Below are 23896 nucleotides of genomic sequence, written 5' to 3'. Positions count from 1 at the left end.
CTTTTGGATTTTCTTCTGTATTGCTTGGGAGAGTGCTAGGAGGGATTTCAGTGATCCTTTTACTCAGCTGGCTCACTTGTGCTTCCAAATTTCTAATGGAAGACCTTGTTTCATTCATGAAACTTGCAGTGGCCTTAGATAGATCAGAGACTAAGTTTGCTAAATTAGAAGCATTTTGTTCAGAGTTCTCTGTCTGTTGCTGAGTGGATGATGGAAAAGGTTTACCATTGTTAAACCTATTTCTTCCACCATTATTAAAGCCTTGTTGAGGCTTTTGATCCTTCCATGAGAAATTTGGATGATTTCTCCATGTTGAGTTATAGGTGTTTCCATAAGGTTCACCTAAGTAATTTACCTCTGCTCTTGCAGGGTTCTCAGGATCATAAGCTTCTTCTTCAGAAGATGCCTCTTGAGTACTGTTGGATGCATCTTGCATTCCATTCAGACTCTGAGAAATCATATTGACTTGCTGAGTCAATATTTTATTCTGAGCCAATATGGCATTCAGAGTATCAATTTCAAGAACTCCCTTCTTCATAGGCGTCCCATTACTCACAGGATTCCTCTCAGAAGTGTACATGAACTGGTTATTAGCAACCATGTCAATGAGTTCTTGAGCTTCTGCAGGCGTTTTCTTTAGGTGAATGGATCCACCTACAGAAGTATCCAATGACATTTTAGCTAAGTCAGACAGACCATCATAGAAGATATCCAGGATGGTCCATTCTGAAAGCATGTCAGTAGGACACTTTTTGGTCAGTCCTTTGTATCTCTCCCAAGCTTCATAGAGGGATTCACCTTCTTTCTGTCTGAAGGTCTGAACGTCCACTCTAATCTTACTAAGCTTTTGAGGAGGAAAGAACTTAGCTAAGAAAGCCTTGACCAGCTTATCCCATGAGTTCAGGCTATCCTTAGGTTGAGAATCCAACCAGAGTCTAGCTCTGTCTCTTACAGCAAAAGGGAAAAGCATGAGCCTGTAGACTTCAGGATCTACTCCATTAGTCTTTACAGTATCACATATCTGCAAGAATTCAGTTAAGAACTGAAAAGGATCTTCAGATGGAAGTCCATGAAACTTGCAGTTCTGCTGCATCAGAGAAACTAATTGAGATTTCAGCTCAAAATTGTTTGCTCCAATGGCAGGAATGGTGATGCTTCTTCCATGTAAATTGGAATTTGGTGCAGTAAAGTCACCAAGCATTCTCCTTGCATTGTTGTTGGGTTCGGCTGCCATCTCCTTTACTTGTTCGAAATTTTCAATCAAGTTGTCTCTGGATTGTTGTAATTTAGCTTCTCTTAATTTTCTCTTCAGAGTCCTTTCAGGTTCTGGATCAGCTTCAACAAGAATGCCTTTTTCTCTGTCCCTGCTCATAAGAAAGAGGAGAGAAAAAGAAAAGAAGAGGAATCCTCTATGTCACAGTAAAGAGGTTCCTTATGTAAGTGGAAGAAAAGAAGGTGACAAAGAATGTAATGTAAGGAAGGAAATATAAGGGTGAGGAGAAGTGTTAATAGATGAATAATTAAATAGAGGGAGATGAGAGGAGGAGAATTTTCGAAAATTACTTTTGAAAAAGAGTTAGTGATTTTTGAAAATAGTTTTTAAAAAAAAGGTTAGTAATTTTCGAAAATTCAAATAAAGAATAAAAATAATTAGTTTAATTAAAAAGAAATTTTGAAAAAGAGGGGGGATATTTTCGAAAATTAGAGAGAGTTAGTTAGGTAGTTTTGAAAAGGTGAGAAACAAACAAAAAGTTAGTTAGTTAGTTGAAACAAATTTTGAAAATCAATTTTGAAAAGATACGGAGATAAGAAGTTAGAAAAGATATTTTGAAATCAAATTTTTGAAAAAGATAAGATAAGAAGATATTTTTGAAAAGATATGATTGAAATTAGTTTTTGAAAAAGATTTGATTTTTTAAAATCACAATTAATGACTTGATTCACAAGAAATCACAAGATATGATTCTAGAATTCAAAGTTTGAATCTTTCTTAACAAGTAAGTAACAAACTTGAAATTTTTGAATCAAAACATTAATTGTTATTGTTATTTTCGAAAATTTTGATATAAAAATAAGAAAGAGATTTTTGAAAAATATTTTTGGAATTTTCGAAAATAACTAAGAAATTTGAAAAAGATTTGATTTTTGAAAAAGATTTTGGAAAAGATAAGATTTTCAAATTGAAAATTTAATTTGACTCATGAAAACAACTAGATTTTAAAAATTTTTGAAAAAGTCAAATTAAATTTTCGAATTTGATGAGAGAAAAGAGGGAAAGATATTTTTTTTTATTTTTTTTGAATTTTTATGATGAGAGAGAAAAAACATGAAAATTATGCAATGCATGAAATTTTTAGATCAAAACATGTGATGAATGCAAGAATGCTATGAATGTCAAGATGAACACCAAGAACACTATGAATGTCAAGATGAACATCAAATACACAATTTTGAAAAATCTTTAATGCAAGGAAAATATGCAAGACACCAAACTTAGAATTCTTTAATGCTTAGACACTAAGAATTCAAGAATGCATATGAAAAACACTAAACAACACAAAACAAAAAATCATCAAGATCAAACAAGAGGACTTACCAAGAATAACTTGAAGATCATGAAGAACACTATGAATGCATGAAATTTTCGAAAAATGCAAGATGCACATGCAATTGACACCAAACTTATAATATGACTCATGACTCAAACAAGAAACAAAAAATAATTTTGTTTTTATGATTTTCTAATTTTTTTGGAGTTCTATGTTATATTTTTCGAAAATTATTTAGAAAAGGGAAAAATAAGGATTCCAAAATTTTTAATATGAATTCCAGGAATCTTGCATTATTAGTCTAAAGCTTCAGTCCAGGAATTAGACATGGCTCACTAGCCAGCCAAGCTTTCAATGAAAGCTCCAGTCCAAAACACTAGACATGGCCAATGGCCAGCCAAGCTTCAGCAGGTGATTCAGGAACAGCAGCAGGTGGATTAGCAACAACTAGCTTGCTCTTGATAACAAATTGCTGCCTCAGTCCAAATAAATTTAGACATGGCTTTACAGCCAGCCAGGCTTCACATGCTTCATGAAACACTAGAATTCATTCTTAAAAATTTTGAATAAAATTTTTTTTTGAAAACATTTTTAAAATTTTTTTTTTCGAAAACAGATGAGAAAATTTTTGAAATACTTTTGAAAAAATTTTTGAAAACAAAACAAAAAGAAAATTACCTAATCTGAGCAACAAGATGAACCGTCAGTTGTTCAAACTCAAACAATCCCCGGCAACGGCGCCAAAAACTTGGTACACGGAATCGTGATTTCACTTTAATTATGTAAAATTCATTGCTCTTTCTTTCCCTGGAAATGGCGCCAAAAACATGATGCCAAGACCATGGTTCACAACTCCGTGTAACTGACCAGCAAGTGCACTGGGTCGTCCAAGTAATACCTTACGTGAGTAAGGGTCGAATCCCACGGAGATTGTTGGTATGAAGCAAGCTATGGTCACCTTGTAAATCTCAGTCAGGCGGGTATAAAACAGTAATGAGGTTTTCGAAAATTATTTAGAAAAGGGATAGAAATACTTATGTAAATTGTTGGTAGGAATTTCAGATAAGCGAATGGAGATGCTTTTCGTTCCTCTGAACTTCTGCTTTCCTGCTATCTTTATCCAGTCAGTCTTACTCCTTTCCATGCTGGCTTTATGTGATACATCACTATTGTCAACGGCTACTTTCGGTCATCTCTCGGGAAAATGATCCAATGCCCTGTCACGGCACGGCTAATCGTCTGGAGGCATCACCCTCGTCAATGGCTTCATCTTATCCTTTCAGTGAAAATGATCAACGCACCCTGTCACGGCACGGCTATTCATCTGTCGGTTCTCGATCATGCTGGAATAGGATTTACTATCCTTTTGCGTCTGTCACTAACGCCCTGCAATCGCGAGTTTAGAGCTCGTCACAGTCATTCAATCCCAGAGTCCTACTCAGAATACCACAGACAAGGTTTAGACTTTCCGGACTCTCATGAATGCTGCCATCATTCTAGCTTACACCACGAAGATTCCGATTAAGAGATCTAAGAGATATTCATTCTAGCTTATTTCATGTAGAACGGAAATGTTTGTCAGGCACATGTTCATAGGGGAGAATGGTGATGAGCGTCACACATAATCATCACCTTCATCACGTTCTTGGGTGCGAATGGATATCTTATAAGCGAAATAAGATGAATTGAATAGAAAACAGTAGTACTTTGCATTAATCCTTGAGGAACAGCAGAGCTCCACGCCTTAATCTATGGAGTGCAGAAACTCTACCGTTTGAAAATACATAAGTGAAGGTCCAGGCATGGCCGAGATGGCCAGCCCCTCTGAGCTAAGATAGCATAGAACTGATCAAAGATGATCCGAAGATGTCTAATACAATAGTAAAAGGTCCTATTTATAATAAACTAGTCACTAGGGTTTACATGAGTAAGTAATTGATGTATAAATTCACTTCCGGGGCCCACTTGGTGTGTGCTTGGGCTGAGCTTTAAGTGTTGCACATGCAGAGGCTATTTGTGGAGTTGAACGCCAGGTTTTGATCCATTTCTGGCGTTCAACTCTGGTTTTGGATCCTTTTCTGGCGCTGGACGCCAGATTTGGGCAGAAAGCTGGCGTTGAACGCCAGTTTACGTCGTCTATTCTTGGCCAAAGTATAGACTATTATATATTTCTGGAAAGCCCTGGATGTCTACTTTCCAACGCAATTGGAAGCGCGCCATTTCGAGTTCTGTAGCTCTAGAAAATTCACTTTGAGTGCAGGGAGGTCAGAATCCAACAGCATCAGCAGTCCTTCTTCAACCTCTGAATCTGATTTTTGTTCAAGTGCCTCAATTTCAGCTAGAAAATACCTGAAATCACAGAAAAACACACAAACTCATAGTAAAGTCCAGAAATGTGAATTTAACATAAAAACTAATGAAAACATCCCTAAAAGTAACTAGATCCTACTAAAAACATACTAAAAACAGTGCCAAAAAGCGTATAAATTATCCGCTCATCACCTCCCAGTCCATCATTGCTCTAATGCACGATTCTTCATGGCGGGAGAAGAACTTCACACAGCAGGAGAAAGCTGACCAGCTGCTTCCTGCAAATGATCCTATAAAATTTGCAAACCGGTACTGTGAGCTGAAGTACCCGGCTTTTGCAAACTCCAGGAATCTATACCTAGAGCGAACTCTGAAGATTCCAGAAGCACTCTGGTATGCGAAATTGTTACTCAGGTTGTGAATTGTTGTTCGAAATTGATTCCCTGGCAATGGCACCAAAAACGGATGCACAGAACCATGGTCTAAACATATCTTCACAACTTTGCATAACTAACCAGCAAGTGCACTGGGTCGTCCAAGTAATACCTTACGTGAGTAAGGGTCGAATCCCACGAGGATTGTTGGTATGAAGCAAGCTATGGTCACCTTGTGAATCTCAGTCAGGCGGGTATAAAACAGTTATGGAGTTTTCGAAATGTAGTAATAAAAGAAGGATAGAAATACTTATGTAAATCATTGGTGAGAATTTCAGATAAGCGTATGGAGATGCACTCGTTCCTTTGAACCTCTGCTTTCCTGCTGTCTTCATCCAATCAGTCTTACTCCTTTCCATGGCTGCCTTTATGCAAGGGCATCACCGTTGTCAGTGGCTACATCCCCTCCTCTCAGTGAAAATGTTCAACGCACCCTGTCACGGCACGGCTATTCATCTGTCGGTTCTCGATCATGCTGGAATAGGATTCACCCTCCTTTTGCGTCTGTCACTAACGCCCAGCACTCGCGAGTTTGAAGCTCGTCACAGTTATTCAATCATTGAATCCTACTCGAAATACCACAGACAAGGTTTAGACTTTCCGGATTCTCTTGAATGCCGCCATCATTCTAGCTTACACCACGAAGATTCTGATTAAGAGATCTAAGAGACACTCATTCAATCGAAAGTAGAACGGAAGTGGTTGTCAGGCACGCATTCATGGGGAATGATGATGATTGTCACGTTCATCACATTCAGGTTGAAGTGCGAATGAACATCTTAGAAGCGGAATAAGTTGAATTGAATAGAAAAACAGTAGTACTTTGCATTAATCTTTGAGGAACAGTAGAGCTACACACCTTAATCTATGGAGTGTAGAAACTCTACCGTTTGAAAATACATGAGTGAAGGTCCAGGCATGGCCGAGAGGCCAGCCCCCATGATCTAAGAACTAGGCGTCCAAAGATCCTAAGATGATCAAAAGATGTCTAATACAATAATAAAAAGTCCTATTTATAATAAACTAGTCACTAGGGTTTACAGAAGAAAGTAATTGATGCATAAATCCACTTCCGGGGCCCACATGGTGTGTGCTTGGGCTGAGCTTGAGTGTTGCACGTGTAGAGGTCCTTCTTGGAGTTGAACGCCAGCTTTTGTGCCAGTTTGGGCGTTGAACTCCACTTTGCAGCTTGTTTTTGGCGCTGACGCCAGAATTGGGCAGAGAGCTGGCGTTGAACGCCAGTTTGCATCATATAAACTTGGGCAAAGTATGGACTATTATATATTTCTGGAAAGCCCTGGATGTCTACTTTCCAATTCAATTGGAAGCGCGCCATTTTGAGTTCTGTATCTCCAGAAAATCCATTTTGAGTGCAGGGAGGTCAGAATTCAACAGCATCAGCAGTCCTTCTTCAACCTCTGAATCTGATTTCTGCTCAAGTCCCTCAATTTCAGCCAGAAAATATCTGAAATCACAGAAAAACACACAAACTCATAGTAAAGTCCAGAAATGTGAATTTAACATAAAAACTAATGAAAACATCCCTAAAAGTAACTAGATTCTCCTAAAAATATACTAAAAACAATGCCAAAAAGCGTATAAATTATCCGCTCATCACAACACCAAACTTAAATTGTTGCTTGTCCCCAGGCAACTGAAAATCAAATAGGATAAAAAGAAGAGAATATACTATAAATTCCAAACTATCAATGAAACATAGCTCCAATCAGATGAGCGGGACTTGTAGCTTTTTGCCTCTTGAATAGTTTTGGCATCTCACTTTATCCATTGAAGTTCAGAATGATTGGCATCTATAGGAACTCAGAGTTCAGATAGTGTTATTGATTCTCCTAGTTCAGTATGATAATTCTTGAACACAGCTATTTTATGAGTCTTGGTCGTGGCCCTAAGCACTTTGTTTTCCAGTATTACCACCGGATACATAAATGCCACAGACACATAATTGGGTGAACTTTTTCAGATTGTGACTCAGCTTTGCTAAAGTCCCCAATTAGAGGTGTCTAGGGTTCTTAAGCACACTCTTTTTTTGCTTTGGACCTTGACTTTAACCGCTCAGTCTCAAGTTTTCACTTGACACCTACACGCCACAAGCACATGGTTAGGGACAGCTCGGTTTAGCCGCTTAGACCAGAATTTTATTCCTTTAGGCCCTCCTATCCACTGATGCTCAAAGCCTTGGGATCCTTTTTTATTTGCCCTTGCCTTTTGGTTTTAAGGGTTATTGGCTTTTTGCTCTTGCCTCTTGGTTTTAGGCTTTTTCTGCTTGCTTTTTATTTCTATTTTTTTTTTTGCCTTTTTTATTTCTGCAAGCTTTGTTCTTTGCTGCTTTTTCTTGCTTCAAGAATCATTTTTATGATTTTTCAGATTATCAAATAACATGTCTCCTAGTCATCATTCTTTCAAGAGCCAACATATTTAACATTCTTAAACAACAACTTCAAAAGACATATGCACTGTTCAAGCATTCATTCAGAAAACAAGAAGCTTTGTCACCACATCAATATAATTAAGCTAAGTCAAGGCTAAATTCGAAACTCATGTACTTCTTGTTCTTTTGAATTAAAACATTTTTCATTTAAGAGAGGTGATGGATTCATAGGACATTCATAACTTTAAGACAAAGTTACTAACTACTAATGATCATGTAATGAAGACACAAACACAGATAAGCACTTAACATAGAAAACGAAAAACAGAGAATGTAAGAACAAGGAATGAGTCCACCTTAGTGATAGTGGCGTTTCCTTCTTGAGGAACTAATGATGTCCTTGAGCTCTTCTATGTCTCTTCCTTGTCTTTGTTGCTCCTCCCTCATTGTTTTTTTATCTTCTCTGATTTCATGAAGGATGATGAAGTGCTCTTGATGTTCCACCCTTAATTGTCCCATGTTGGAACTTAATTCTCCTAGGGAGATGTTGATTTGCTCCCAAAAATTCTGTGGAGGACAGTGCATCCCTTGAGGCATCTCAGGGATTTCTTGATGGTGAGCTTCTTCATGTGCCTGTTGAGATCCATGAATGTGCTTTCTTGTTTGCTCCATCCTTTTCTTAGTGATGGGCTTGTGAGATGAATCTTTCCATCTCCCATGGCTCAGAGGTGGAAGCAATTGTCTTCCCTTTCCTCTTCTTGAGGTTTCTCTGGCCTTAGGTGCCATTAATGGTAATGGAAAAACAAAAAGCTTATGCTTTTACCACACCAAACTTAGAATATTGCTCGCCCTCGAGCAAGAGAAGAAAGAATAGATGAAGAAGAAGATATGGAGGAGATGGAGGGATGTGTGTATTCGGTCATATGGGTGGGATTGGGTGGGAAAGAGATGTTGAATTTTGAAGGTAGGTAGGTAGGTTTATGGGGAAGAGTGGATGGATGTGAGTGGTGAAGTGTTTTGGGAAAGAGTGTTTATGGGATTGTGTGAAAGAGGGGTGAGAAGAAGTGAGTGGAGGTAGGTGGGGATCCTGTGGGGTCCACAGATCCTGAGGTGATCCTGTGGGGTCCACAGATCCTGCGGTGATCCTGTGGGGTCCACAGATCCTGAGGTGTTCAAGGATTACAACCTTGCACCAAATTAGGCAGGTAAAATGCCCTTGCACACAACTCTGGGTGTTCAGCGCCAGGTTGGTGCCCATTTTGGGCGTTCAACGCCCATTTGTTACCCATTTCTGGCGTTGAACGCCAGAACCATGCTTGTTCTGGGCGTTCAGCGCCAGCTTTTCTCCAGGGTGCAATTCTGGGGTTCAGCGCCCAGATGCTGCCCATTTTGGGTGTTCAGCGCCCAGATACTGCCCATTTTGGGCGTTCAGCACCAGAACCATGCTCTGTTCTGGCGTTGAACGCCAGACAAGTGCTTCCTCCAGGGTGTGATTTTTCTTCCGCTGTTTTTGATTCCGTTTTCAATTTTTTTATTTAATTTGTGACTCCACATGATCATGTACCTAATAAAACATGAAAAACTATGAAAATTAGATAAATAAAAATTAGGTTGCCTCCCAACAAGCGCTTCTTTAATGTCAATAGCTTGACAGTGGGCTCGCATGGAGCCTCACAGATGTTCAGAGCATTGTTGAGACTCTCCAACAACAAACTTAGAGTTTGGATATGGGAGTTCAACACCAAACTTAGAGTTTGATTGTGGCCTCCCAACACCAAACTTAGAGTTTGACTGTGGGGGCTCTGGTTGACTTTGTTTTGAGAGAAGCTTTTTATGCTTCCTCTCCATGTTGACAGAAGGATGACCTTGAGTTGTAAACACAAGGGAGTCCCCATTCAATTGAAGGACTAATTCACCTCTGTCAACATCAATCACAGCTCTTGCTGTGGCTAGGAAAGGTCTTCCTAGGATGATGGATTCATCCTCTTCCTTTCCAGTATCCAAGACTATGAAATCAGTAGGGATGTAAAGGCCTTCAACCTTCACTAACACGTCCTCTACTTGTCTATAAGCCTATTTTCTTGAGTTGTCTGCCATCTCTAATGAGATTTTAGCAGCTTGTACCCCATAGATTCCCAGTTTCTCTATTACAGAGAGAGGCATGAGGTTTATCCCTGAACCAACATCACACAGAGCCCTAAAGATCATGGTGCCTATGGTACAAGGTATTAAGAACTTTCCAGGATCCTGTTTCTTCTGAGGCAATGTCAGTTGATCCAGATCACTTAGTTCATTGGTGAACAAGGGAGGTTCATCTTCCCAAGTTTCAATGCCAAATAATTTGGCATTCAGCTTCATAATTGCACCAAAGAACTTGGCAGCTTGCTCTTCAGTAACATCCTCATTCTCTTCAGAAGAGGAGTACTCATCAGAGCTCATGAATGGCATAAGGAGGTTCAATGGAATCTCTATGGTCTCTAGATGAGCCTCAGAGTCCTTTGGTTCCTCAGAGGGAAGCTCCTTATTGATCACTGGACGTCCCAGGAGGTCTTCCTCCTTAGGATTCACGTCCTCTCCTTCCCTTACAGGTTCGGCCATGGTGCTTATGTCAATGGCCTTGCACTCTCCTTTTGGATTCTCTTCTGTATTGCTTGGGAGAGTACTAGGAGGGATTTCAGTGATCCTTTTACTCAGCTGGCCCACCTGTGCTTCCAAATTTCTAATGGAAGACCTTGTTTCATTCATGAAACTTACAGTGGCCTTGGATAGATCAGAGACTAAGTTTGCTAAATTAGAGGTATTTTGTTCAGAGTTCTCTGTCTGTTACTGAGTGGATGATGGAAAAGGCTTGCTATTGCTAAACCTGTATCTTCCACCATTATTAAAGCCTTGTTGAGGCTTTTGTTGATCCTTCCATGAGAAATTTGGATGATTTCTCCATGATGAGTTATAGGTGTTTCCATAAGGTTAACCTAAGTAATTTACCTCTGCTATTACAGGGTTCTCAGGATCATAGGCTTCTTCTTCAGAAGGCGCCTCTTGAGTACTGTTGGATGCAGCTTGCATTCCATTCAGACTCTGAGAAATCATATTGACTTGCTGAGTCAATATTTTGTTCTGAGCTAATATGGCATTCAGAGTATCAATTTCAAGAACTCCCTTCTTCATAGGTGTCCCATTACTCACAGGATTCCTCTCAGAAGTGTACATGAACTGGTTATTAGCAGCCATGTCAATGAGTTCTTGAGCTTCTGCAGGCGTTTTCTTTAGGTGAATGGATCCACCTACAGAAGTGTCCAATAACATCTTTGATAGCTCAGATAAACCATCATAGAATATATCCAGGATGGTCCATTCTGAAAGCATGTCAGAAGGACACTTTTTGGTCAACTGTTTGTATCTTTCCCAAGCTTCATAGAGGGATTCACCATCTTTTTGTTTGAAGGTTTGAACATCCACTCTAAGCTTGCTCAGCTTTTGACGAGGAGAGAACTTGGCTAAGAAAGCCGTGACCAGCTTATCCCAAGAGTTCAGGCTATCTTTAGGTTGAGAGTCCAACCATATTCTAGCTCTGTCTCTTACAGCAAATGGGAAAAGCATGAGCCTGTAGACTTCAGGATTTACTCCATTAGTCTTAACAGTATCACAGATCTGCAAGAATTCAGTTAAGAACTGAAAGGGTCTTCAGATGGAAGTCCATGAAACTTGCAGTTCTGCTGCATTAGAGAAACTAGCTGAGGTTTCAGCTCAAAATTGTTTGCTCCAATGGTAGGGATGGAGATGCTTCTTCCATGTAAATTGGAATTAGGTGCAGTAAAGTCACCAAGCATCCTCCTTGCATTATTATTATTTTCGGCTGCCATCTCCTCTTCTTGTTCGAAAGTTTCTGTAAGGTTATCTCTGGATTGTTGTAATTTAGCTTCTCTTAATTTTCTCTTCAGAGTCCTTTCAGGTTCTGGATCTGCTTCAACAAGAATGTTCTTGTCCTTGCTCCTGCTCATATGACAAAGAAGAGGGCACAGAAAAAAATAATAATAATAATAATAATAGGGATCCTTTATACCACAGTATAGAGATCCCTTTGTGAGTGGAAGAAAGAATGGATAATCCAAACACAAAGGCGATGATAGGAGCAGAGATGTGAGATGAAGAGGAGTGTTAGTAGATGAGTAAATAAATAGAATAAGATGAGAGAGGGAGAAGATTTTTGAAAATAATTTTTGAAAAAAGAGAGTTAGTGATTTTCGAAAATAGTTTTTGAAAAAGGTTAGTAATTTTCGAATAAAAAAAATCAAAAATTAAAATAATTAGTTAATTAGAAAGAATTTTTGAAAAAAGAGGGAAGATATTTTCGAAAATTAGAGAGAGAGAGTTAGTTAGGTGGTTTTGAAAAAGATAAGAAACAAACAAAAAGTTAGTTAGTTGAAACAATTTTGAAAATCAATTTTGAAAAGATAAGGAGATAAGAAGTTAGAAAAGATATTTTGAAATCAAATTTTTTAAAAGATATGATTGAAATTAGTTTTGAAAAAGATTTGATTTTTAAAATCACAATTAATGACTTGATTCACAAGAAATCACAAGATATGATTCTAGAACTCAAAGTTTGAATCTTTCTTAACAAGCAAGTAACAAACTTGAAATTTTTGAATCAAAACATTAATTGATGATGTTATTTTTGAAAATTATGTGATAAAGATAAGAAAATTATTTTTGAAAAATATTTTTATAATTTTCGAAAATAACTAAGAAAAATGAAAAAGATTTGATTTTTGAAAAAGGTTTTTGAAAAAGATAGGATTTTTAACTTGAAAATTTGATTTGACTCATGAAAACAACTAGATTTTAAAATTTTTTGAAAAAGTCAACTCAAATTTTCGAATTTGATGAGAAGAAAAAGGGAAAGATATTTTTTTATTTTTGAATTTTTATGATGAGAGAGAAAAACATGAAAAATGATGCAATGCATGAAAGTTATGGATCAAAACAATGAATTCATGCAAGAATGCTATGAATGTCAAGATGAACACCAAGAACACTATGAAGATCATGATGAAAATCAAGAACATGTTTTTGAAAAAAATTTTAATGCAAAGAAAACATGCAAGACACCAAACTTAGAATTCTTTAATGCTTAGACACTAAGAATTCAAGAATGCATATGAAAAATAAGAAAAGACACAAAACATGCAAATGCAAAGATCAAACAAGAAGACTTACCAAGAACAACTTGAAGATCATGAAGAACACTATGAATGCATGAAAATTTTCGAAAAATGCAAGATGAGTATGCAATTGACACCAAACTTATAACATGACACATGACTCAAACAAGAAACACAAAAAATATTTTTGATTTTTTATGATTTTATGATTTTTTTTTTTTGTATTTTCTTTTAATTTTTTCGAACATCATTTTGAAAAAGAAAAATAAGGATTCCAAAATTTTAATATGAATTCTAGGAATCTTATGCTCTAAAGCTCCAATCAAAGGATCAGGCATGGCTTAATAGCCAGCCAAGCTTTAGTATGTAACTGAGACATGACACGTCTAACATGCCCTACAGTCGTATTAGACATGGCTTTACAGCCAGCCATGCTTCATGAAACACTAGAATTCAATCTTAAAAATTCTGAAGAAAAATATATTTTTGAAAACATTTTTTTTCTTTTTCGAAAACAAGGGAGAAATTTTTGAAAGATTTTTGAAAAATTTTTGAAAGTAAAAATAAAAGAAAATTACCTAATCTGAGCAACAAGATGAACCGTCAGTTGTCCAAACTCGAACAATCCCCGGCAACGGCGCCAAAAACTTGGTGTTGTTGCCGAATCAAACTTGGCACTGATGTTACCGGACCAAAAGCTTGCCGAAAACTCAAACAATCCCCGGCAACGGCGCCAAAAACTTGGTATGCGAAATTGTTACTCAGGTTGTGAATTGTTGTTCGAAATTGATTCCCTGGCAATGGCACCAAAAACGGATGCACAGAACCATGGTCTAAACATATCTTCACAACTTCGCATAACTAACCAGTAAGTGCACTGGGTCGTCCAAGTAATACCTTATGTGAGTAAGGCTTGAATCCCACGAGGATTGTTGGTATGAAGCAAGCTATGGTCACCTTGTAAATCTCAGTCAGGCGTGTATAAAACAGTTATGGAGTTTTTGAAATGTAGTAATAAAAGAAGGATAGAAATACTTATGTAAATCATTGGTGAGGATTTCAGATAAGCGTATGGAGATGCACTCGTTCCTCTGAACCTCTACTTTCCTGCTGTCTTCATCCAATCAATCTTACTCCTTTCCATGGCTGGCTTTATGCAAGGGCATCACCGTTGTCAGTGGCTACATCCCCTCCTCTCAGTGAAAATGTTCAACGCACCCTGTCACGGCACGGCTATTCATCTGTCGGTTCTCGATCATGCTGGAATAGGATTCACCCTCCTTTTGCGTCTGTCACTAACGCCCAGCACTCACGAGTTTGAAGCTCGTCACAGTCATTCAATCATTGAATCCTACTCAGAATACCACAAACAAGGTTTAGACTTTCCGGATTCTCTTGAATGCCGCCATCATTCTAGCTTACACCACGAAGATTCTGATTAAGAGATCTAAGAGACACTCATTCAATCGAAAGTAGAACGGAAGTGGTTGTCAGGCACGCGTTCATGGGGAATGATGATGATTGTCACGTTCATCAGGTTGAAGTGCGAATGAACATCTTAGAAGCGGAATAAGTTGAATTGAATAGAAAAACAGTAGTACTTTGCATTAATCTTTGAGGAACAGCAGAGCTCCACACCTTAATCTATGGAGTGTAGAAACTCTACCGTTTGAAAATACATGAGTGAAGGTCCAGGCATGGCCGAGAGGCCAACCCCCATGATCTAAGAACTAGGCGTCCAAAGATGATCCAAAGATCCTAAGATGATCAAAAGATGTCTAATACAATAGTAAAAAGTCCTATTTATAATAAACTAGTCACTAGGGTTTACAGAAGTAAGTAATTGATGCATAAATCCACTTCCGGGGCCCACATGGTGTGTGCTTGGGCTGAGCTTGAGTGTTGCACGTGTAGAGGTCCTTCTTGGAGTTGAACGCCAGCTTTTGTGCCAGTTTGGGCGTTGAACTCCACTTTGCAGCTTGTTTCTGGCGCTGACGCCAGAATTGGGCAAAGACCTGGCGTTGAACGCCAGTTTGCGTCCTTTAAACTTGGGCAAAGTATCGACTATTATATATTGCTGGAAAGCCCTGGATGTCTAATTTCCAGTGCAATTGGAAGCGCGCCATTTGGAGTTCTGTAGCTCCAGAAAATCCATTTTGAGTGCAGGGAGGTCAGAATTCAACAGCATCAGCAGTCCTTCTTCAACCTCTGAATCTGATTTTTGCTCAAGTCCCTCAATTTCAGCCAGAAAATACCTGAAATCACAGAAAAACACACAAACTCATAGTAAAGTCCAGAAATGTGAATTTAACATAAAAACTAATGAAAACATCCCTAAAAGTAACTAGATTCTACTAAAAACATACTAAAAACAATGCCAAAAAGCGTATAAATTATCCGTTCATCAGGAGCAAATCAACACCTCCCTAGGAGAATTAAGTTCCAACATGGGACAACTAAGGATGGAGCACCAAGAGCACTCCATCATCCTCTATGAAATTAGAGAAGATCAAAGAGCTATGAGGGAGGAACAACAAAGACAAGGAAGAGACATAGAGGAGCTCAAGAGCACCATTGGTTCTTCAAGAAGAGGAAGACGCCACCCTCACTAAGGTGGACTCCTTCCTTAATCTCCTTGTTCTTATTTTCCTATTTTTTAGTTTTTGAGCTTTATGTTTCATCTATGTTTGTATCTTTACTATATGATCATTAGTATTTAAGTGTCTATGTCTTAAAGCTATGAATAATCCTATGAATTCATCACCTCTCTTAAATGAAAAATGTTTTAATTACAAAAGAACAAGAAGTACAGGGTTTCGAATTCATCCTTGAAACTAGTTTAATTATTTTGATGTGGTGACAATACTTTTTGTTTTCTGAATGAATGCTTGAACAGTGCATATATCTTTTGAATTTGTTGTTTATGAATGTTAAATATGTTGGCTCTTGAAAGAATGATGAAAAGGAGAAATGTTATTTGATAATCTGAAAAATCATAAAAATGATTCTTGAAGCAAGAAAAAGCAGTGAATACAAAGCTTGCAGAAAAAAATGCGAAAAAAAAGAGAGAAGAAAAAAAAATATAGCGAAAAAAAAAGAGAGAAAAAGCAAGCAGAAAAAGCCAAAGCTCTTAAAACCAAAAGTCAAGAGCAAAAAACTAATAATCCTTAAAACCAAAAGGCAAGGGTAATAAAAAAGGATCCAAGGCTTTGAGCATCAGTGGATAGGAGGGCCTAAAGGAATAAAATCCTGGCCTAAGCGGCTAAACCAAGCTGTCCCTAACCATGTGCTTGTGGCGTAAAGGTGTCAAGTGAAAACTTGAGACTGAGCGGTTAAAGTCAAGGTCCAAAGCAAAAAAAAGAGTGTGCTTAAGAACCCTGGACACCTCTAATTAGGGACTTTAGCAAAGCTGAGTCACAATCTAAAAAGGTTCACCCAGTTATGTGTTTGTGGCATTTATGTATCCGGTGGTAATACTAGAAAACAAAGTGCTTAGGGCCACGGCCAAGACTCATAAAGTAGCTGTGTTCAACAATCAACATACTGAACTAGGAGAATCAATAACACTATCTGAACTCTGAGTTCCTATAGATGCCAATCATTTTGAACTTCAATGGATAAAGCGAGATGCCAAAACTATTCAAGAGGCAAAAAGCTACAAGTCCCGCTCATCTGATTGGAGCTAAGTTTCATTGATATTTTGGAATTTATAGTATATTCTCTTCTTTTTATCCTATTTGATTTTCAGTTGCTTGGGGACAAGCAACAATTTAAGTTTGGTGTTGTGATGAGCGGATAATTTATACGCTTTTTGGCAGTGTTTTTACATAGTTTTCAGTATAATTTAATTTGTTTTTAGTCTATTTTTATCAATTTTTAATTAAAATTCACATTTCTAGACTTTACTATGATTTTGTTTGTTTTTCTGTGATTTCAGGTATTTTCTGGCTGAAATTGAGGGACTTGAGAAAAAATCAGATTCAGAGGTTGAAGAAGGACTGCAGATGCTGTTGGATTCTGACCTCCCTGCACTCAAAGTGGATTTTTTCTGGAGCTACAGAACTCCAAATGGTGTGCTCTCAATTGCATTGGAAAGTAGACATCCAGGGCTTTCCAGCAATATATAATAGTCCATACTTTTCCGAGTTTAGACGACACAAACTGGCGTTCAACACCCGCTCTCTGCCCTATTCTGGAGTTAAACGCCAGAAACAAGTTGCAAAGTGGAGTTAAATTCCAAAAACACGTTATAAACTGGCGTTCAACTCCAAAAATGACCTTTCCACGTGAAAGCTCAATGCTCAGCCCAAGCACACACCAAGTGGGCCCCGGAAGTGGATTTCTGCATCATTTACTTATCTTTGTAAACCCTAGTAACTAGTTTAGTATAAATAGGACTTTTTACTATTGTATTTACATCTTTGGGACGTTTAGTTCTGAGATCATGGAGGCTGGCCTCTCGGCCATGCCTAGACTTTGTTCTTATGTATTTTCAATGGTAGAGTTTTTACATCCATAGATTAAGGTGTGGAGCTCTGCTATTCCTCATGAATTAATGCAAAGTACTATTGTTTTTCTATTCAATTCACGTCTATTTCTTCTCCAAGATATCCATTCGCACCCAAAAACATGATGAATGTGATGATTATGTGATGCTCATCATCATTCTCACTTATGAACGCATGCCTGACAAACACTTCCGTTCTACATGCAAATAAGCTTGAATGTATATCTCTTAGCCTCTTGATCGAGAGATCAAAGTCTTCGTGGTATAAGTCAGAACCCATGGATGGCCATTCCCGAGATCCGGAAAGTCTAAACCTTGTCTGTGGTATTCCGAGTAGGATCTGGGAAGGGATGGTTGTGACGAGCTTCAAACTCGCGAGTGCTGGGCGTAGTGACAGACGCAAAAGGATAGTAAATCCTATTCCAGTATGATCGAGAACCGATAGATGATTAGCCATGCAGTGACAGGGCATTGGACCATTTTCACAGAGAGGATGGGATGTAGCCATTGACAACGGTGATGCCCAACATACAGCTTGCCATGGAAAGGAGTAGGAATGATTGGATGAAGACAGCAAGAAAGCAGAGGTTCAGGGGAAACGAAAGCATCTCTATACGCTTATCTGAAATTCTCACCAATGAATTATATAAGTATCTCTATCTTTATTTTACGTTTTATTTATCTTTTTATTATTAAATCTCCATAACCATTTGAATCCGCCTGACTGAGATTTACAAGGTGACCATAGCTTGCTTCAAGCCGACAATCTCCGTGGGATCGACCCGTACTCACGTAAGGTATTACTTGGACGACCCAGTGCACTTGCTGGTTAGTTGTGCGAAGTTGTGACAAAGTGTGATTCACGTTTGAGAGCACCAAGTCTTTGGCGCCATTGTTGATGATCACAATTTCGTGCACCAGTCATTTAAGTTCAGACAAGATTATTTGAAGTCGGCCGTGCTAAAGGCGATATGGGAAGTTGGGGCCGAAGTGTGTAGACCTGGACGAGATCCTTCCATCATCATCATGGCTCGGTAATTTCTTTTCCTATCCGAGGTAGTTGCTCCGCCACCTGCAAAGCCACCTGAAATGTAATTTATTATTCCCTTAGAGGGAGGTGTCTCCACCAGCCTATACCATGGTTCTTTTTCCTTGTCTGTGTCTCATGTTGCTTCTTTTTGTTTCCTAGAGGTAATGTATTTGTCTAGGAGGCCTTGCCTTGCCAATCTTTTCAATAATTCTTTGGCCACTACACACTCGTCTGTAGTATGGCCAAATTTCTGGTGGAAAGCGCAGTGTTTGCTTCTATCTACATATTTCTGATCCTGGTATGAACCTACTCTATTCGGCAGTTTTATCAGCTTGTTCTACAGGATTTCTTTAATTATGTCTTCTCTTTTTGTGTTGAACTTGGTGTATGAATCGAACTTTGGTGCCAACTTGAATGGTTTCTTGAAATCTTTGTTTTAGGGTCGGTGAGACTTTTCTTCTTCTCTTCTAGGTGGCTTTTCGCTCCTCTGAGCTTTTCTATTTGCCCTGTTGCTTTTTCTCGGAACTCTTCTAGCGTTTTTGGTTTTGCCACTGCTATCGCTTCTTGGAATTTCCCGGGCCGAAGTCCACTCTTTATGGCGTGTAGCTGTATGATAAACTACTATTTCATGGTTTATCTTGTGCTCAATTGAGTGGTTTTTATCTACTCTTTACCCACTTATTCATACTATTTGCATGATTTTACATTTGCCTTCCTAATTATGTGCTTTGATTGAAAACATGCTTCTTTGATCTTATATTTGCTTATTATTAATCCTCTCTTATTACCATTAGATGCCTTGATATGTGTGTTAAGTGTTTTCAGATATTATAAGGCAGGAATGGCTTGGAGGATGGGAAGAAAGCATGCAAAAGTGGAAGGAATGCAAGAAGTTGGAGAAATTGCTAAGCTGTCCAGCCTGACCTCTCTGCACTCAAACGGCTATAACTTTAGCTACAAAGGTCCAAACGACGCGGTTTCAGTTGCATTGGAAAGCTAACGTCCGGGGCTTCGATTTGATATATAATATGCTATAGTTCCCCTGACGCTAGGCGACGCGACCGCGTGATCCATGCGGCCGCGTCGCAAGTGACGGAAATCAGCGCATTGAAAATTGAAACCAGCGAATTCTGGACTGTTTCTGACCCAGTTTGCGGCCCAGAAAACACAGATTAGAGGCTATAAAGTGGGGGAATGCATCCATTCATAAAAAGGCTCTCATAATTCACTTCTCATGATTTAGATTAGTTTTGAGAGAGGTTCTCTCCTCTCTCTCTTAGGATTTAGGACTTCTCTTAGTTTTAGGAGTGACTCTCAATCCCAGGTTCTTTATTTTTATAATTTATGAACTCTTCCATGTTACATGTAATTTTCTTAATTAATGTTATTTGAGGTATTTCAATTCATGACTACTTTCTTTTATTTACATGATTACTGCTTCCCATCTGAAGACATCTTTATTCCAGTAGATTTATTCTTTTCCTTTTGGCTTTGGTTGATTTATTGGTAACGCTTGAGCTGTTAAATAAAGCAGTGGTTGAAATTGGGAGTTGCTCCAATAACTCTAGTCTTTCCATAGGAATTGACTAGGACCTGAGGATCAAGCTAATTAATCCACTTGATTTACCTTCATAGTTAGAGGTTAACAAAGTGGGATTAAAACCCAATTCTCATCGCAATTGATAAGGATAGGACTTCCAATTTCTAATACCTTGCCAAGAGTTTATTTTTATTGTTATTATTTTATTTCCTCTGCCATTTACTATTGTTGCTTTTTATCTTATACATTAATAAAACCCCAAAACATACCTTTTTTCCATAACCAATAATAAAAACATACCTCCCTGCAATTCCTTGAGAAGACGACCCGAGGTTTAAATACTCGGTTATCAATTTAAAAGGGGTTTGTTACTTGTGACAACCAAAACGTTTGTACGAAGGGATTTTTGTCGGTTTAGAGACTATATCTACAACACGACTGTTTTTATGACATTCTTTACTGGCAAAAATCCTAACGTCACTGTACTTCTGGATTAAGGTCAGGGATCTCTATGGCTGCTTCCATAAAATGCGTCATGTACTCCTTTAAGCTTTCATGCTGTCCCTGCTTGATTGTGTTGAGATAGTCGGAATCTCTTACATAGATTTTGGAAGCTGCAAAATCGTTAATAAATAGTTTTGCAAATTCGTCAAAGCTCGAAATGGAACCTGCGGTTAAATTAGAGAACTACAATAATGCGCACCATCTAAAAAGGTAGGGAATGACCGGCACAAGATGGGATCGGAGTCACTGTTAAAAAATATCATAGACTCGAATTTTGTAATATGAATTTTAGGGTCTCCAATCCCCTTATACGGTGCCATCGTCATTGGGAGAGTCAAATTCTTAGACATTTCAAAATCCATAATTTCTTTGGAAAAAGGTCCTATTCGTCGTCTTTCCCCTTTCGGAGGCATTTTCCCTGTTTTCGCATTCGATTCTGCTTGGTGGTCTCCATGAGGATTGTTGTTGGCCTTCTTTTTGTCATTCTACTCGTCATCATTGTTTTGCCTTGTCGCCAGTAACTCGGCCATACGTTGATTCTCTGCTAACAAGGCTGCGTTAGCTGCCAAGAGTTCGGTGTTAGAAAGGTTGTGCTGTGGGGTTACTGAGTGATCTATCATGATTCGGCTGTGTTCCTGCGAAGAGAAAGAGAAAGAAAAAGAAAAAGAAAAGGTACAAGAAAAGCAAATACTCGTCAAGTCAGTACTTAAAAAGCGAGGCTCGGCCCCACGGTGGGTGCCAAATGTTCTGATAAGGATATTCTTCTCTGTGCATTACGTCGGATCCTGGATGTTGACGGCAAGAGATGACTTTGCTCGTCGTTTGAAGTATCTTCCTTGAACTCGGACCCAAGCGTAGTACCTGCAAAAAGGAATCCGACGCTCAAGTCAGCAGGAAATCTCTTAAAACTTATGTATATAATCGAGTTGCTGTTGTATGACTTGTATGCTAGACTATTGATGTTGCTGCCGCTTTATAGGCTTTTAGTGTTTGAACTGTTCAATGGCTTGTTGAGCGGATCTTGGCCCCAGCCGAGATTCTTGGGGAGTACTGTTTATGTGATAAGGTCGTGTTTATCTGCAATTTCGAATTTTCTAACGTGACCGAAATATAAGTCGTTAATTCCGAATTATAGGGTACGATACAATATATATATATATATATATATATATATATATATATATATATATATATATATATATATATATATATTTTGAAGAACATCATTAAAATTGAAAATAGACTCTTGTATGTTTTAATACTTCTTAACTTATTCAATATTCAACCAAAATTATGTTCTTCTTAAATAAGATATATTCAACTCAAAACACAAAACAAGAAGAAGATAAGATTAATATTATTCCTCATAGTAAAGTTGGTAAAATGCATGAATTTACAAGTACACCATGGTATACCTACGTGTGGTTATTCCTGATGGATACCCGGCATAGTTTGTGATTACCCAGTCTAGTAGTCTACCACTATGGAGTTTGTCAAGCTCGTAATTACTGGATTACGTGGCTTTTTAACACAAGGTATGACAGCTTCGTCGGTGGACGCGGTTAATGAACAACATTTTTCCGCACCTGATGGCCTATTATTGTTGGGGACAGCTTTAAATAGTGTTTAAACCTATTTTATGTGTTTATACTCAATTTTTACATTTATTTTCTTTTTATATATTTTTTTCACATTTATTTTAATTTAGTAAGATATAGCTGTATATACCTAAAGCTCAAAGTCATCAGTGAGTAAGATATTTGCAGTTTTTATATCTCTATTGATAATTCTTCTTTGACAACCTTCATGAAGATATATCTCTCTGCTGCTCCTAATGCAATTCTTTGCCTAATAGACCAGGGAAGCTTCCCCTTGGACCCTAATAACAATCACAAGAAATTAAAACACATGAAAATTTTGGAAAGGTCAAACAATTAATCCTCCATTACCATAAAGAACTGAAGCTAGGCTTCCTTTTTCCGACAATTCAAGAACCAGATGCATTCCACCTTCCACACCATAACCAACCAATTTTAAAGTGTTGGTGTGGTTTACATGTGCCATGATTCCAAGTTCTGATAAGAAATCACCTATAGTTTCATCGGTTGTTCCTCTTGTTAGCCTTTTAACTGCTACTAGTTGATGATTTGACAAACACCCTTTGTAAACCTCAACATAACCACCCTTCCCAATCAAATTCTCTACACAAAAACAATGTACAATACATTATTATAACAAAGTAAACTTGAACATAATATTTATCCTAGTGTTTAGCAAGTATCTCAAGACAAAATTCAAAGACAGAACATTTGTCTCTCTCTTTGTCTGCAGAAACATGTTATATTTCTATCCCGAGGCGATTACTAAACTTTGGCATAATGAGAAGTTCAATTGCATAATTTAGACTCATGTTTAATAAGTGCCTCAAGACAAAATAAATTCTAAGAAAAAGAGATATATTTCTATTCTGAGAGGATAAATAAAGTTATCTTTTTTATGGATGTTTTGGTATTCAAGTTGTTTATGTGCAGAATGTTTTTCAGGTAATGAGGGTGTCAAGTGCCTTCTGTGTTGCAGGTTGGCTTATTATTTTCTTTTCCGAGGTTCTTTTTTCTTCTTACAAAGCTTTTACACATTTTGTTAACACAACTTTTTTCAACTAATTTAACACGTCTTTTTTTTAACTTCCATGCAGGATCCAATACTTTAGATATAGGGAGGCTAGCAACTGGATATGGAATCTTTTTCATGTGGTTGGTTTCACTCACATTCATTCTCTTTTACTTGTGATTGTCACTTTTTGGTACATTCTTGGATCAATGCAAATTTGTATTTAGATACATCGATCCAAGAATGTACGAAAAGGTGAAGTGACACATAAAGAGAACTGCAATGTCATCATTTGAGACAACTGCATGTTCAAATTATTAAACTATATTTTGATCACATATGTTTCATGGATTATATTATGTAAGGTTCTTGTCTTTATAGCATAGATTGCACCAAAAGAACTCCGAGGTGCTCTCACTCCACTAAACCAGGTACATTTTGAATTTCCATGTAATAATACTTTAGGTCTTGAGCAAAGTTAGTAATTATGTCTAATTTTTTTTTCTCCACATTGTAGTTCAGGATTTGTGGTGTAGTATCTGTTTCATTTGTAATTGAAAATGTACTCTCATGGAGGACTTTAGCTTTAATTAGTTAGTTTACTTCCCAATTCGAATGTTAATTCCAAGAAGATTAGAAACTGAAATTAAAGATACAATGCTGGAAGACTCAATAGGTTAGTGTTTGCACTTTTTTGCAGGCCTCATACCCACTTGTGTGTTGCTTTTAGGTCTTTTTATCATTCCAGAGTCTCCTAGATGGCTGGTAAGAAATTAATTCACATTTGCATTGTTATTCTAAAGCGGGAAACACCATAAAATACTGAATGAAAATCAAATGCAGGCAAAGAGAGGGCGA

The 23896-nt window shown here is 37.9% G+C and overlaps 2 non-coding genes across 2 annotated transcripts; both read left to right on the top strand.

Moving 5' to 3' along the window:
* Positions 1–731: 731 nt before the first annotated feature.
* On the top strand, positions 732–838 carry LOC112760851 (small nucleolar RNA R71). Its single transcript, XR_003181270.1, has one exon. It is a non-coding gene; the product is annotated as a small nucleolar RNA R71 (small nucleolar RNA).
* Positions 839–11042: 10204 nt separating this feature from the next.
* LOC112760689 (small nucleolar RNA R71) lies at positions 11043–11150 on the top strand. The gene has a single exon (XR_003181118.1). It is a non-coding gene; the product is annotated as a small nucleolar RNA R71 (small nucleolar RNA).
* Positions 11151–23896: the final 12746 nt, after the last annotated feature.

Source organism: Arachis hypogaea, chromosome 16 (genome assembly GCF_003086295.3).
Source record: "Arachis hypogaea cultivar Tifrunner chromosome 16, arahy.Tifrunner.gnm2.J5K5, whole genome shotgun sequence".
NCBI classification, from domain to species: Eukaryota; Viridiplantae; Streptophyta; class Magnoliopsida; order Fabales; family Fabaceae; genus Arachis; species Arachis hypogaea.
Note: the sequence above shows the minus strand (reverse complement) of the source record. Positions and strands in the feature narration are given on the sequence as shown.